The sequence below is a fragment of the Somniosus microcephalus genome, chromosome 9, assembly GCF_052327205.1.
Source record: "Somniosus microcephalus isolate GS21.2 chromosome 9, FLI_Smic_1.0, whole genome shotgun sequence".
Lineage (NCBI taxonomy): Eukaryota > Metazoa > Chordata > Chondrichthyes > Squaliformes > Somniosidae > Somniosus > Somniosus microcephalus.
Genome location: NC_140995.1, coordinates 128,172,611 through 128,186,279, shown reverse-complemented (window position 1 = coordinate 128,186,279; position 13,669 = coordinate 128,172,611). Strand labels below are relative to the sequence as shown.

The 13,669-nt window shown below is 44.4% G+C and overlaps 1 pseudogene; it reads left to right on the top strand.

The window, feature by feature from the left end:
• Positions 1-6,966: 6,966 nt before the first annotated feature.
• Positions 6,967-11,293, top strand: LOC147112676 (uncharacterized; annotated as a pseudogene).
• The last annotated feature ends 2,376 nt before the right edge of the window (positions 11,294-13,669 follow it).

Genomic DNA, 13,669 nt, shown 5'->3' with positions numbered 1-13,669 from the left:
GTACCGTGGCTGCAGTGTGTACCATCTACAAGATGCACTGCAGCAACTCCCAAACCCATGACCTCTTCCACCTAGAAGGACAAGGGCAGCAGGTGCATGGGAACATCACCACCTCCAAGTTCCCCTCCTGACATCCTGACTTAGAAATATATCGCCGATCCTTCATCGTCACTGGGTCAAAATCCTGGAACTCCCCACCTAACAGCACTGTGGGAGTACCTTCACCACATGGACTGCAGCAGTTCAAGAAGGCGGCTCACCACCTTCTTCTCAAGGGCAATTAGGGATGGGCCATACAGGATTTGAGTACAGGAGCAAGGATGTCTTGCTACTGTTATACAGGGCCTTCGTGAGATCACATCTGAAGTACTGTGTGCAGTTTTGGTCTCCTTACCCAAGAAACGATATACTTGCCATAGAGGGAGTACAGCGAAGGTTCACCAGACTGATTCCTGGGATGGCAGGACTGTCATATGAGGAGAGATTGGGTCGACTAGGCCTGTATTCACTAGAGTTTAGAAGAATGAGAGGGGATCCCGTGGAAACATATAAAATTCTGACAGGGCTAGACAGACTGGATGCAGGGAGGATGTTTCCCCTGGCTGGGGGGTCTAGAACAATGGGTCACAGTCTCATGATATGGGGTAGAACATTTAAGATTGAGATGAGGAGAAATTTCTTCACTCAGAGGGTGATGAACCTGTGGAATTCTCTACTACAGACAGCTGTGGAGGCCAAGTCACTGAATATATTTAAGAAGGCGATAGATAGATTTCTAGATGCAAAAGTCATCAAGGGGTATGGGGAGAGAGCGGGAATATGGTATTGAGATAGAGGATCAGCCATGATCATATTGAATGGCGGTCCAGGCTCGAAGGGCTGAATGGCCTACTCCTGCTCCTATTTTTCTATGTTTCAATAAATGCTGGCCTTGCCAGTGATGCCCACATCCCGAAAAAAACACATCCAGAAACCAATCACAAAATACTGAATTCAATGTTTATACAGATTCCTTAGAAAGTCACAAAGCAGTGCTACCACACATGAGATCCTCCCATGCAGTGCTGTCAGGCCCATGTCCTGCCCATCCACTCATTGCCAATAAGACACCAGCACCTGCTGTTTACACCATTTCTTCAGAGTTTCAGCCAATGTTCTGGCAGGAGGTCAGGAGAACTCCATGGAAATTCTTCTCTCAGGAGTACACCAGTGAGCCTACCCTCACATTTAACACTGAGTTGTATCAGACTTCATGTTCACCTTTCATAGTTCTGCTGAACCCCAGGCTCACTTTCCACAGTGTTGCCAGATCAAAGGAACACCCCCATGCTGCCAAACTTCAGCAGCCTCCTCCAGTACTGCCAGACTCCAGGACACCCACCCCAGTTCTGCCAAATGCCAGCGCCATTCCCAGTGCTATCAAAGCATAGGATTGCTCCAAGTGCGGCTGAACGCCATCCCTGCTCCAAACTACTGCTAGATACCGGGGGTAGAGTTTCCATAGGACTCCCCCAATCTCCCACCATAATTTCAGTGGATGATCAGCAGAAACCATGGAGAAATTACATAAATGATCACTTACAGTTTTTGTTCTGGATTTCTGCCAATCTACCAGTGTAAAAGAATCTTAAAAAGAGGAAGAAAGACAGAAAATTGGCCTGGAGCCTGAAATTTACAAGCAGGTACAATTAGCCTCTGATTGGGTTTAGCAGTTTATAAGTAGTTACAATCACCTGTATTTGCTGATTTAGTGCAGTGGTCTTAAAGTCATGGTTAGTAGCCAAACATCACAACCACGTTCCAGGACTGAGATACAGGTAGACTATCCTTTATCCGAACTTCCGAAAACCTCTAAAAACCTAAAGTTTTTTCATTCAGCGTAAGTCGTGCGCACGACATGACCAGAGTGGTGCACGACTTGCGCTGAGCAGGGCAGAGGGTCACAGAGTTCCCTCCTGGGTAGGAGATTGCAGGCCGAGCCGGGCAGTGTGAAGGAGGTACCAGGAGAGTGAACCCAACAATACAGTGGCCCGTCCGATATTCTTTTCTCCACCCCCCCCCCGACCCGACCCGACCCCCGACCCGTCCGATATTCTTTTCTCCCCCCCCCCGACCCGACCCGACCCCCCGCGACCCAAACCGCGGCCCGTCCGATATTCTTTTCTCCCCCCCCCGGACCCCCCCGACCTGAACCGCGGCCCATCCGATATTCTTTTCTCCCCCCCCGCCCCACCCACCCGACCCCTGACCTGATTTGCAGGCCAGCTTAGTAGGAGTCAGCCGATATCCGGCTTTCCAGAGAAGCAGGAAGGGGAATGAAACACGGAACAGTCGCAAGAGGTAGCCTGAACTCTTAAAATTTATATTAAATACAAATTTCCCAGTCTTATAATAATACCTTCTGAAATCCGAAAAATTCCGAAAACTGAAACTCAGCTGGTCCCAAGGCTTTCGGATAAGGGATAGTGTACCTGTACCATGAGCTCTGCCATGGGAGCCTAATACCACAATGAGAGATGCTATGGGAGTTTCACTAGTGTTTGTGTGCATGCGTGTGCATGTGTATCGATACACATGCACACGCATGTCTTCTGTAGATATTCTGCCCAAATGCTTTATTAGGAGAATAAATGCACACATATGCATTTAATAAAATTGTAAATATTGTTCTGGTGGAATAGAATTTCAGCCCATGCATCCAAATAAACTTCTTGTAGTATCACAGCACTATAAAGCGTGTTTAATGTTTAGATTAGCAAAGGAAAATGTAGCAACAAATTAATCCTGCTGATGTCTATGATGTTTGCGGTATTTGATGAACTCATTGATCAGAACAATAGAAATCAGCCTAGCAAGGCTTCTTTTGTAATTGCATAGAGTTATCAAAGACCAAAACCTGTTTTGAATTCAAGAACTTGAAAAAAAGGGAAATTTGAATAACAGATAAGAGCAGAGGGAGATTTTCACATGTCTGCACCAGGTGCACTGGATCGACTGGGATAGCAAATAGGGTGGATTGGAGTGCACACCTATTAAGGAGCCTGCCAATGTTCCTCCATTCATTTAAATGCATTCTAACCTGCTGGATTTTATGATATTTGCAGTGCCCAAGTGATCCAGTGCACAGACCCAGGAAATTTCACCTGCATATAGTTTATGCAAATAGTTTAATCACAACCAGCTGTTTCATCTATAACTTAAAATGAAACAACCAATCTTTATTAATTGTAAGGTGTATACATACAAATTATGTTATGGGATATTAATGTGTTAACAGTCATTACATCAGGATGAAGTTTGTTGCATTTTTTTCAAATGTAAATTAGCATAATTGTTAATTATTGCTACACATTATGTATGTTAATACTTTGAAGGGGTTACAGCATTTCTGAACCAAGAAAGAAAATAACATGCAAGAAAACACCTTGGTTAGGCTTGTTCAAATGACTACTGTAAGTATTTAAGACATGTTTTCATGTTTTATAGTTTTTTTGTAATTATATATTTAACTTCAGCATTTCAAATTTACAGAAAATCACTTTTTAGCTATTCTATGACATTTAATACTCAGGCTTTTAATCTACAAAATGTTTTTAGATTTAAATAATTCACATGCGTTTTCACGTTTCTATTTCATACAGAAGCAAAGCATCAGGGTAATTCAATATCTGTCACAGAGTTTTGTTTTAAATAGCAGATCTCTCATAGCGTTGCTGATGGTGAGTCAGAAGTTATTTTGGCACTGGGGGTGGCCTTCGGATCTGGGAGGACTGTGAAAGGGGCCCAGGCCTAGCAGGACTGAAATGAGGTCTGAGTACGCTGCTGTTCTTTGAAGGGGTTCCATAGTCTAGTTGCATGGGGAGGGGGATTTGGGGAACACTGCAGAGGGAAAACTAGCTCATGACTGCAATGTCGAAAAAAGTTCAATGACCTCAAAGATAGCTAAGGTAAGCCTCCTAACCCATATCTCTCATTATTCTCTGCTTAGTCCTCTGTAGCCCCAGCATTTAAAACCCTTTCCTCCCCTGATTACCAGTACTCCCCCAGTCACTGCAGCACACTTTACTCCACTTCCTGCTGTTCCTACTGCAGTTCTCGGCTCCTGCTACTGTCCTAGAAACATAGTAAAATAGGAGCAGAAATAGGCCATTCGGCCCTTCGAGCCTGCTCCGCCATTCAATATGATCATGGCTGATCCTCTATCTCAATACCATATTCCCGCTCTCTCCCTGTACCCCTTGATGCCTTTTGTGTCTAGAAATCTATCTATCTCCTTCTTAAATGTATTCAGTGACTTGGCCTCCACAGCCTTCTGTGGTAGAGAATTCCACAGGTTCACCACCCTCTGAGTGAAGACATTTCTCCTCCTCTCAGTCCTAAATGTCCTACCCTGTATCTTGAGACTGTGGCCCCTCGTTCTAGACTCCCCAGCCAGGGGAAACATCTTCCTTGCATCCAGTCTGTCTAGCCCTGTCAGAATTGTATACGTTTCAATGAGATCCCCTCTCATTCTTCTAAACTCTAGTGAATACAGGCCTAGTTGACCCAATCTCTCCTCATACAACAGTCCTGCCATCCCAGGAATCAGTCTGGTGAACCTTCGCTGCACTCTCTCTATGACAAGTATATCCTTTCTTGGGTAAGGAGACCAAAACTGCACGCAGTAGTCCAGGTGTGGTCTCACCAAGATCCTGTATAACTGTAGTAAGACATCCTTGCTCCTGTACTCAAATCCTCTTGCAATGAAAGCCAACATACCATTTGCCTTCCTAACTGCTTGCTGCACCTGCATGTTTGCTTTCAGTGACTGGTGTACAAGGACACCCAGGTCCCTTTGTATATCAACATTTCCTAATCTGTCACCATTTAAATAATACTCTGCCTTTCTGTTTTTCCTACCACGTTATACTGCATCTGCCATGTATTTGCCCACTCACTCAACTTGTCTAAATCACCTTGAAGCCTCTTTGCATCCTCCTCAAAACTCACAATCCCTCCTAGTTTCGTGTCATCAGCAAACTTGGAAATATTACATTTGGTTCCCTCATCCAAATCATTGATATATATTGTGAATAGCTGGGGCCCAATCACTGATCCCTGCGGTACCCCATTAGTCACCGCCTGCCACCCTGAAAAAGACCCATTTATTCCTACTCTCTGTTTCCTGTCTGTTAACCAATTTTCAATCCATGCCAGTATATTACCCCCAATCCTATGTGCTTTAATTTTGCACACTAACCTCTTATGTGGGACTTTATCAAAGGCCTTCTGAAAATCCAAATACACCACATCCACTGGCTCTCCCTTATCTATTCAACCAGTTATATCCTCAAAAAATGATTTCCCTTTCATAAATCTGTGTTGGCTTTGTCTAATCCGGTTGATATTTTCTAAGTGTCCCGTTATTACATCCTTTATAATAGACTCTAGCTTTTTCCCTACTACTGATGTTAGGCTAACCAGACTGTAGTTCCCTATTTTCTCTCTCCCTCCTTTTTTAAATAGTGGGGTTACATTTGCCACCCTCCAATCTGCAGGAACTGTTCCATAATCTATAGAATTTTGGAAGATGACAACCAATGCATCCATTATTTCCATGTCTACCTCTTTAAGTTCTCTGGGATGCAGATCATCAGGCCCTGGGGATTTATTGGCTTTCAGTCCCATTAATTTCTCCAGCACTATTGTTTTATTAATACTAATTTCTTTTAATTCCTCCTTCTCACTAGATCCTTGGTTCCCTAGCATTTCTGGGAAGTTATTTGTGTCCTATTCCGTGAAGACCGAGCCAAAGTATTTGTTTAATTGCTCAGCCATTTCCTTGTTCCCCATTATAAATTCTTCCGCTTCTGACTGTAAGCGACCTATATTTGTCTTCACTAATCTTTTTCTTTTTACATACTTGTAGAAGCTTTTACAATCTGCTTTTATGTTCCTTGCAAGTTTACTCTCGTACTCTATTTTTCCCCTCTTAATTAATTTCTTGGTCCTTTTTTGCTGAACTCTAAACTGCTCCCAATCCTCAGGTTTGCTACTTTTTCTGGCAACTTTATATGACTCCTCTTTGGATCTAATACTATCCTTAATTTCTTTTGTTAGCCATGGTCGGGCCACTTTTCCTTTTGTGTTTTTGTGCCAGAAAGGAATGTATAACTGTTGCAATTCATGCATTCATTCCTTAAATGTTAGCCTTTGCCTATCCACCGTCATGCCTTTTAATGAAGCTCCCCAGTCTATCATAGCCAACTCACTCCTCATAACTTCGTAGTTTCCTTTGTTTAGATTTAGGACCCGAGTTTCAGATTGGACTTCTTCACTTTCCATCTTAATGAAGAATTCTATCATGTTATGGTCACTCTTCCCTAAAGGACCTCGCACAACAAGATTATTAATTAACCCCTTCTCATTGCACAATACCCAATCTAGGATCGCCTGATCGCTAGTTGACTCCTCAATGTACTGGCCTAAAAAACCATCTCGTACACACTCCAGGAATTCATCCGCCACAGTATTATTGCTAATTTGTTTTGGCCAGTCTATATATAGATTAAAGTCACCCATGATTACTGTAGTACCCTTGTTACATGCATCTCTAATTTCCTGTTTGATGCCATCCCCTACATTTCCACTACTGTTTGGAGGCTTATAGACAACTCCCTCCAATGTTTTCTGCCCCTATGTGCTTCTTAGCTCCACCCAGATGGCTTCGACATCTTGATTTTCTGAGCCAATATCATTTCTCACTATTGCTGTGATTTCATCCTTTACTAACAACTATTATTTCCTTCACCTCCTCATATGCTGTCTTTCACACTTCAGCAGTACTACGCTACCCTGATATGCACATCCTCAAAACATCTAGCTACTCTAATACTGATGCACTTCCCTTCTTTCTTGTAGGGCAAGTTCACATGCAGTAACAGGGAGCAGGCACAGGACCAGAGTCTTTTAGAGTAGTAAAGTAAAATGCTTTGTTTTGGTGTTGCTGTTGGTCTTCATAACCTTAGGAACACCTATGAAGTTGTACTGTTTGAGGGTGTTGATATTGTGGGTATCCGGACTGTGTCAAGTGAAAAAAGAGGGGACTGTTACTGCTCTGGGTAGGGGAGGGCTGGTTTAGGAGAATTTCTCCTCAATAATTTGCTGCCGAACAGCTCTGGCTCCTATGTATTGCAAGATCATGGAGTGAGCTGTACTGAGGGACTCCTCCTGAGCTGTCCAGACAGCAGAACCATTGTTTGAGCAAACCATTGGTGTCCTGAATCAGAACCATTGTTGTTGCATGGCTCTGATTATATTTCAGCTCCACATGTGTGCCCAGGTTCCTGTCAAGAGTCAAGAGCCAGTTAGTGACGGGATAGACCTTGTTCTCCAGCACCCAGCCTGCCACCCAATGGTTTGGGTGGAATAGAGTGGGTATTGAGGACTGGCGCACTATAAAAGCGCCATGACTACTGCCAGGAAACCGGACACAGACCTGCGTGACTCACCTCCTGTGGTCACAAACAATTTGAACATTGAACGAATGGAAGCCCATTTTCAATTTCTTTGAACACTTTCATTTATTAGTTACAAAAATATTACAGGTGGAGAAAAAGGGCTGTTTGATTGGGAGAAGCGATTGGAGGCAAGAGATCCTGTGATGAGCCTCCAGGTATGCGTCCAACCAGTGTTGGCAAACTTAAGCCAAACACTGGCTAAAACAGCCAGAAACCTGGCCCAAAAGCACCCAAGAAGCTTAAAACAAGAATGCAGAGACTTACCTTAATAGGGTTGGATCCCTTTAAATCCTGCTTGTGAAGTCTGCTTGCTAGCTGTTCGAACTGTAATTTTCTGGGCGGATTTAGGAAGTGACGTTTCAAGTGCACATGGACACCAATTTCATAAAAGGGTCCTGATTCAGGCAGCATTTTAATGATGCCTGCATTTGTTTTGGTGGCGACCTATCCAGCGCCTGAACCAGTATGGCAATGGGTGCACATCCAGTGCCATTCGGGAAAAATTCCACTTTGTAGAGCCTGTTTTGGACCCAGAAACCATGCAAAACCCATTTTTTCCCCCTCTTCTATTTGCTAACCAATTTGTTTCCTTATACCCTTTATAGAAAATTTTCACTAATAAAAGCTAACAGTTTGCTATTCAAATTGAGGTACTCAATTACAAAATAAACATAAAAGAAATCTAAGATTGTAAAATTTGTATCCATATTTTTTCCAAGGCTTAAAAGCTTAAATTTTCCAAGTACACTTTTGATGCGAGAAACATTGGACGCTGCCAACACATCTTGGAAAATCATGGGCAATATGATTTTCCAATATATACTGTTGCCAGATAAGGTCCCTTGTCACCAGTATGTACTCAGAAAATGATCTCATAAATGTAAATACATTTCATTTCATTGTACTATATATATGTAAAATTGAGCATTTAGTGCTATTTTCTGGATTGCTGAAGGGAGTAAATGTCTGAAAAGCTACTGATTGCAAAAACAGATTTACCACAAAAAAACACTTGCAGGCTGTTAATAAAAGTAATGAACTTCTTGAGCTTGGACAATGCAAAACCTACAGGAATTTATACTGTGGGAAATGTAAAAGGAAACTGTGATTATAATGCCATGAGTTTGGAAAAGTAGACAGCCTCATAGTGTGCTAAATTTACTTTTCAATAGCATTGTTGAAGGAAACAGCACAGTTGCTGGTCCAATGATTGGTTACAAGATACAAAAGTAGAAGAGGCAAGAAATAGCAGAGAGTGCACCACGGGCAAAGCAGGTGCACAATGGTACCTAGCAATTACTACTGGGACAGAAATCACTGACCCCAATGCATTTGTCTCAACCTCACAGTCTCATTGCTGCCTAAGACTGTTGCTATCCCTTGATGCAGGTTCTGAGTTGTACCACCTGCTCCATCCACAACTGCAGGCTTGTTCTACCATTGCTACTGTTTGAAGTCAAGGTGACTACAGCATTGAACTATTATGCTACTAATTTCTTCAGGCGGCAATTGGCCGACATCACAGGGGTGAGTCACTATGCAGTGAACTGCTGCATTCAAGAAGCTCCTGTTGCCTTTGGTGAAAGGTTCATTACTTTCAGCAGGGAACAGTAGCAGAAGCAACGGCAATTTGTAGGATTGCCAGGTTTCCAATGTGCCGGGGTTGGTTGATTGTACACATATTGTAATTCATGTTTCCAGTCACAATCCAGATGTGTGTGTGAACTGCAAAGGATATCATTCCATCAATGTGAAACTTGTATGTGATAGCTGTTGCCAGATTCTACATGTTAATGCATGTTTCCATTGAAATACAGATGATTCTTTCTTTGTGAGGCAATTAAACCTGAGCAGTGTGTTTGAGAGGAAGAAAGTATTGAAGAATGGGATATATGGGCCATTAGGTTCTAACTTAGCTCATGACTGCTTTGCATAAACTCTGCACTGACCAGGAGCAAAGACAGAGAGATGTCTATGGGAGAGCCAGAGTGGCCCCAAACCTTTGGATTTTTAAAGCAATGGTTCAAATATTAGGATCAATGAGGGAGAGGAGGGAGATCCTTATTATATTCAACTGTCAAAGTTGGAAAAATGGGACGGGCTTGCTGAATTTTGCACATCTCCAAATAAATATGTCGGAACAGCTTTAGGAAGATGCAAAGGATGAAGAGGATGTAGATAAGCAACAGCCTTCACTATCAGTCCTGAAAACCATCCAGGGAGCCTCCTGGCCCTAGAAAAAATATAAATTAAAAATGCCTGACCTGCGGAGTATTTCCAGCATTTTCTGTTTCTATTTCAGATTTCCAGCATCCGCAGTATTTTGATTTTGTATTCATGTTTAATTCACTGCCATTTCTCTTCTAGGGATGACCACCTTGAAGAACTTCTGCACTTCTCTCCAAGGGAATTTCCGTGTGTCTCTTTTACCTTGTGCATCTTCATTGCTTTATGTTTCCCTTCTCATATCTGATCAGGTATCTACCAAAACTCGCTTTCACAGCCACATCTCTTTCCTCAGCAACTGTCTCTGGCTCCGACTTATTCCATGTGGATTCCAACTGAAATTCCACATTTTCGTGTTTCGGATCCACCCAGGATTACAAATATCTCCAAGATATTCAGCGTTCCTCAAAACACTGCTCTCGACGTATCCTGAGATCCACGCTGAATGCCATGTGCTGCCACATGAACACTCTCGACCTCTCTCTTCAGCAGCACCAACTCACTCTATCTCAAAGCTGTCCTGGTCCGCAGTTCCATTTCATCCTTCAACTCATCTGGCATTTTAACAAAAAACTTTTTATCTTCCTTTTAGGTGTCGAGGATCGTAAGCTTCAACAACTTTTGGACATCAACGCCCCTCCAGAACTTTCTTCCCCTTCACTTTCCTCTGACCCCATCGCTTCTTCCAATCTCACCCCCTGCCGTGTTTTAACTATCCCCTCTCTGACCCCGAACGATCAGTCCTCAGCAAAGGCCTGAGCTTCAACCCCTTACGCCCCTACCTCAATGAATTTTGAGTTCAGCATGACGGAGAGCTCTTTTTCCGTCGCTTTCGTCTCCACGCCCACTTCTTTGGCCAAGAGTCCTCCCCCCGCACCTTGGACGCTTTTTCCTGTTTTCAGATACCTCCTTCTACCTGGACCCCTCCCGCTGGCTTCTTACCCTCTCTAAATCTTTTCATTGTGAATTGCCGGCATGACATTGGCCGTCTCAATTTCTTTGCTCCCCTCACTCACTCCAACCTACCTCCCTCTGAACTTGCAGCACTCCATTCTCTCAGATCCAACCCTAACATTGTCATTAAACCTGCTGACAAAGGTGGTACTGTTGTTGTTTGGCGAACTGACCCCTACCTCGCGGAGGCTGAACGCCAACTCTCTGACACCTGCTCCTACCTCCCCCTGGACCATGACCCCACTACTGAACATCAAGCCATCGTTTCCAAGATTATCACTGACCTCATCTCCTCTGGAGATCTTCCCTCCACGGCCGCCAACCTCATAGTTCCCCAACCCCGCACAGCCCGCATCTACCTCCTTCCCAAGATCCACAAACAGGACTGCCCTGGTAGACCCATCGTTTCAGCCTGTTCTTGCCCCACGGAACTGATTTCTTCCTATCTCAACTCTTTTTTTTCTCCCCTTGTCCAGTCTCTTCCTGCCTATGTCCTCGACTCTACCGATGCCCTCCGCCACTTCAACAGTTTCCAATTTCTTGGCCCAACTGTCCCCTTTTCACAATGGATGTCCAATCCCCCTACACCTCCATACCCCACCAGGATGGCCTGAGCACGCTCTGCTTCTTCCTTCAGCAGAGGCCTAACCAGTCGTCTTCCCTCCACCTGGCTGAACTTGTTCTCGCATTGAATAACTTCTCCTTTGCCTCCACTCACATCCTCCAAATTAAAGGTGTTGCTGTGGGTCCTAGCTATGCCTGCCTTTTCGTTGGATATGTGGAACATTCTTTGTTCCAGTCCTACTCAGGTCCCCTCCCTCACCTCTTTTTCCGGTACAATGATGACTGTATTGGTGCCGTTTCCTGCTCTTGTCCTGAACTAGAAAATTTCATTCACTTTGCTTCCAATTTTCACCCTTCTCTCACCTTCACATGGTCCATCTCTGACTCTTCCCTTCCCTTCCTTGACTTCTCTGTCACCATTTCTGGGGATAAGCTAATGACAAACATCCACTATAAGCCCTCTGACTCCCACAGCTACCTGGACTACACTTCCTCCCACTTCACTGCTTGTAAGGACTCTATTCCATTCTCCCAGTTTCTCCATCTCCTTTGCATCTGTTCTGACGATGCCACCTTCCATACCAGTGCTTCTGATACGTCTTCCTTTTTCCTCAACCGAGGATTCCCCTCTACTGTGAAGATTGACATGGCCCTCGACCGTGTCCATTTCAATTCCCGCACTTCTGCTCTCACCCTTTCCCCTTCCTCCCAGAACCACGATAGGGTTCCCCTTGTCCTCACCTTTCACCCCACCAGCCTCCACATTCAACGGATCATCCTCCACCTCCAGCGTGATCCCACCACCAAACACATCTTCCACTCCCCTCCCCTTTCAACATTCCGAAGGGACTGCTCTCTCCGAGACACCCTGGTTCACTCCTCAATCAACCCCTCCCCTTCCTACAGCACCTTCCCGTGCAAGCGCAGGAGATGCAACACCTGCCCTTTTACCTCCTCCCTTCCCACTGTCCAAGGCCTCAAACACTCCTTCCAGGTGAAACAGCAATTTACTTGTACTTCTTGCATACTGCATTCACTGCTCACAATGCAGTCTCCTCTACATTGGGGAGAGTAAATGCAGATCCTTGACCCCTGACCCCACTGTCCTTGCAAACTACCGCCCCATCTCCAACTTCCCTTTCCTCTCCAAAGTTCTTGAACATGTTGTCACCTCCCAAATCCGTGCCCAGCTTTCCTGGAACTCCATGGCCGTGATTTTGCTGACCTCAGCTGGTCCGTGGCGGGCGATTTTGGTGGCGGGTCCCCATCCCGCGCTGTGAAATGAATTTCCCTTGATTGGACTTGTTAAGCCCGCCCAGCGTGTTTCCCGGCCAATTAGGGGAAGTGGGTCTGGTGACATCATTTCCTGACACGTCATCAGCCAGTTTCCTTAAAGGGACCATGGCCAACTTTATTTTGAAATTTGTGCTGTCAGTGTTCTACAGCATTGAGGTGCTGCAAACACTGACAATGACTGCACAAAGGCACAGGGCTGCACCCAGTCTCTCCGATGACTCCCTCCATATGCTAATGGAGGGAGTCACAGCACGCAGGGAGGTCCTCTTCCCTTCCCATGGGCAGAAGAGACCTCCCCAGGAGATCAACACAGCCTGGTTGCACATTGCAGAGGAGGGCACAAGCCGGAATGTGGTCAGGATAACCTGGGTGCAGTGCCACAAACGTTTCAATAATCTCAGTAGATCACGAAATGTTAGCACAATTGTAATGAAGGATATTAGCTCTAATGATGTGGAATCTGTATGGGTAGAATTGAGAAATAGTAAGGGGAAAAAAATGTTAGTGGGAGTGGTATATAGACCTCCAAACAGTAAGGCGGAGGTTGGGGATGGCATTAAAAGGGAAATTAAAGAAGCGTGCAATAAGGGCACAGCAGTCATCATGGGTGACTTTAATCTACATATAGATTGGGCCAACATAATTAGTAACAATACTGTGGAGGAGGAATTCTTGGAGTGTTTATGGGATGGTTTCCTGGACCAATATGTCGAGGAACCAACCAGAGATCAGGCCATCTTAGACTGGGTATTATGTAACGAGAAAGGATTAATTAGCAATCTTGTTGTACGAGGCCCCTTGGGTCAGAGCGATCATAATATGATCGAATTCTTCATTAAGATGGAGAATGAAGTAGTTGACTCAGAAACTAGGGTCCTCAATTTAAATAAAGGAAACTACGATGGTCTGAGGAGTGAGTTGGGTAGGATTGATTGGGGAATGGCACTTAAAGGGTTGACGGTGGATAGGCAATGGCAAACATTCAAAGACCGAATGGATGAGCTCCAGAATTTGTTCATCCCAGTTTGGCATAAAAATAAAACATAAAAGGTGACTCAACCGTGGCTAACAAGGGAAATTAGGGATAGCATAAGATCCAAGGAGAGGACATATAAATTGGCCAGAAAAAG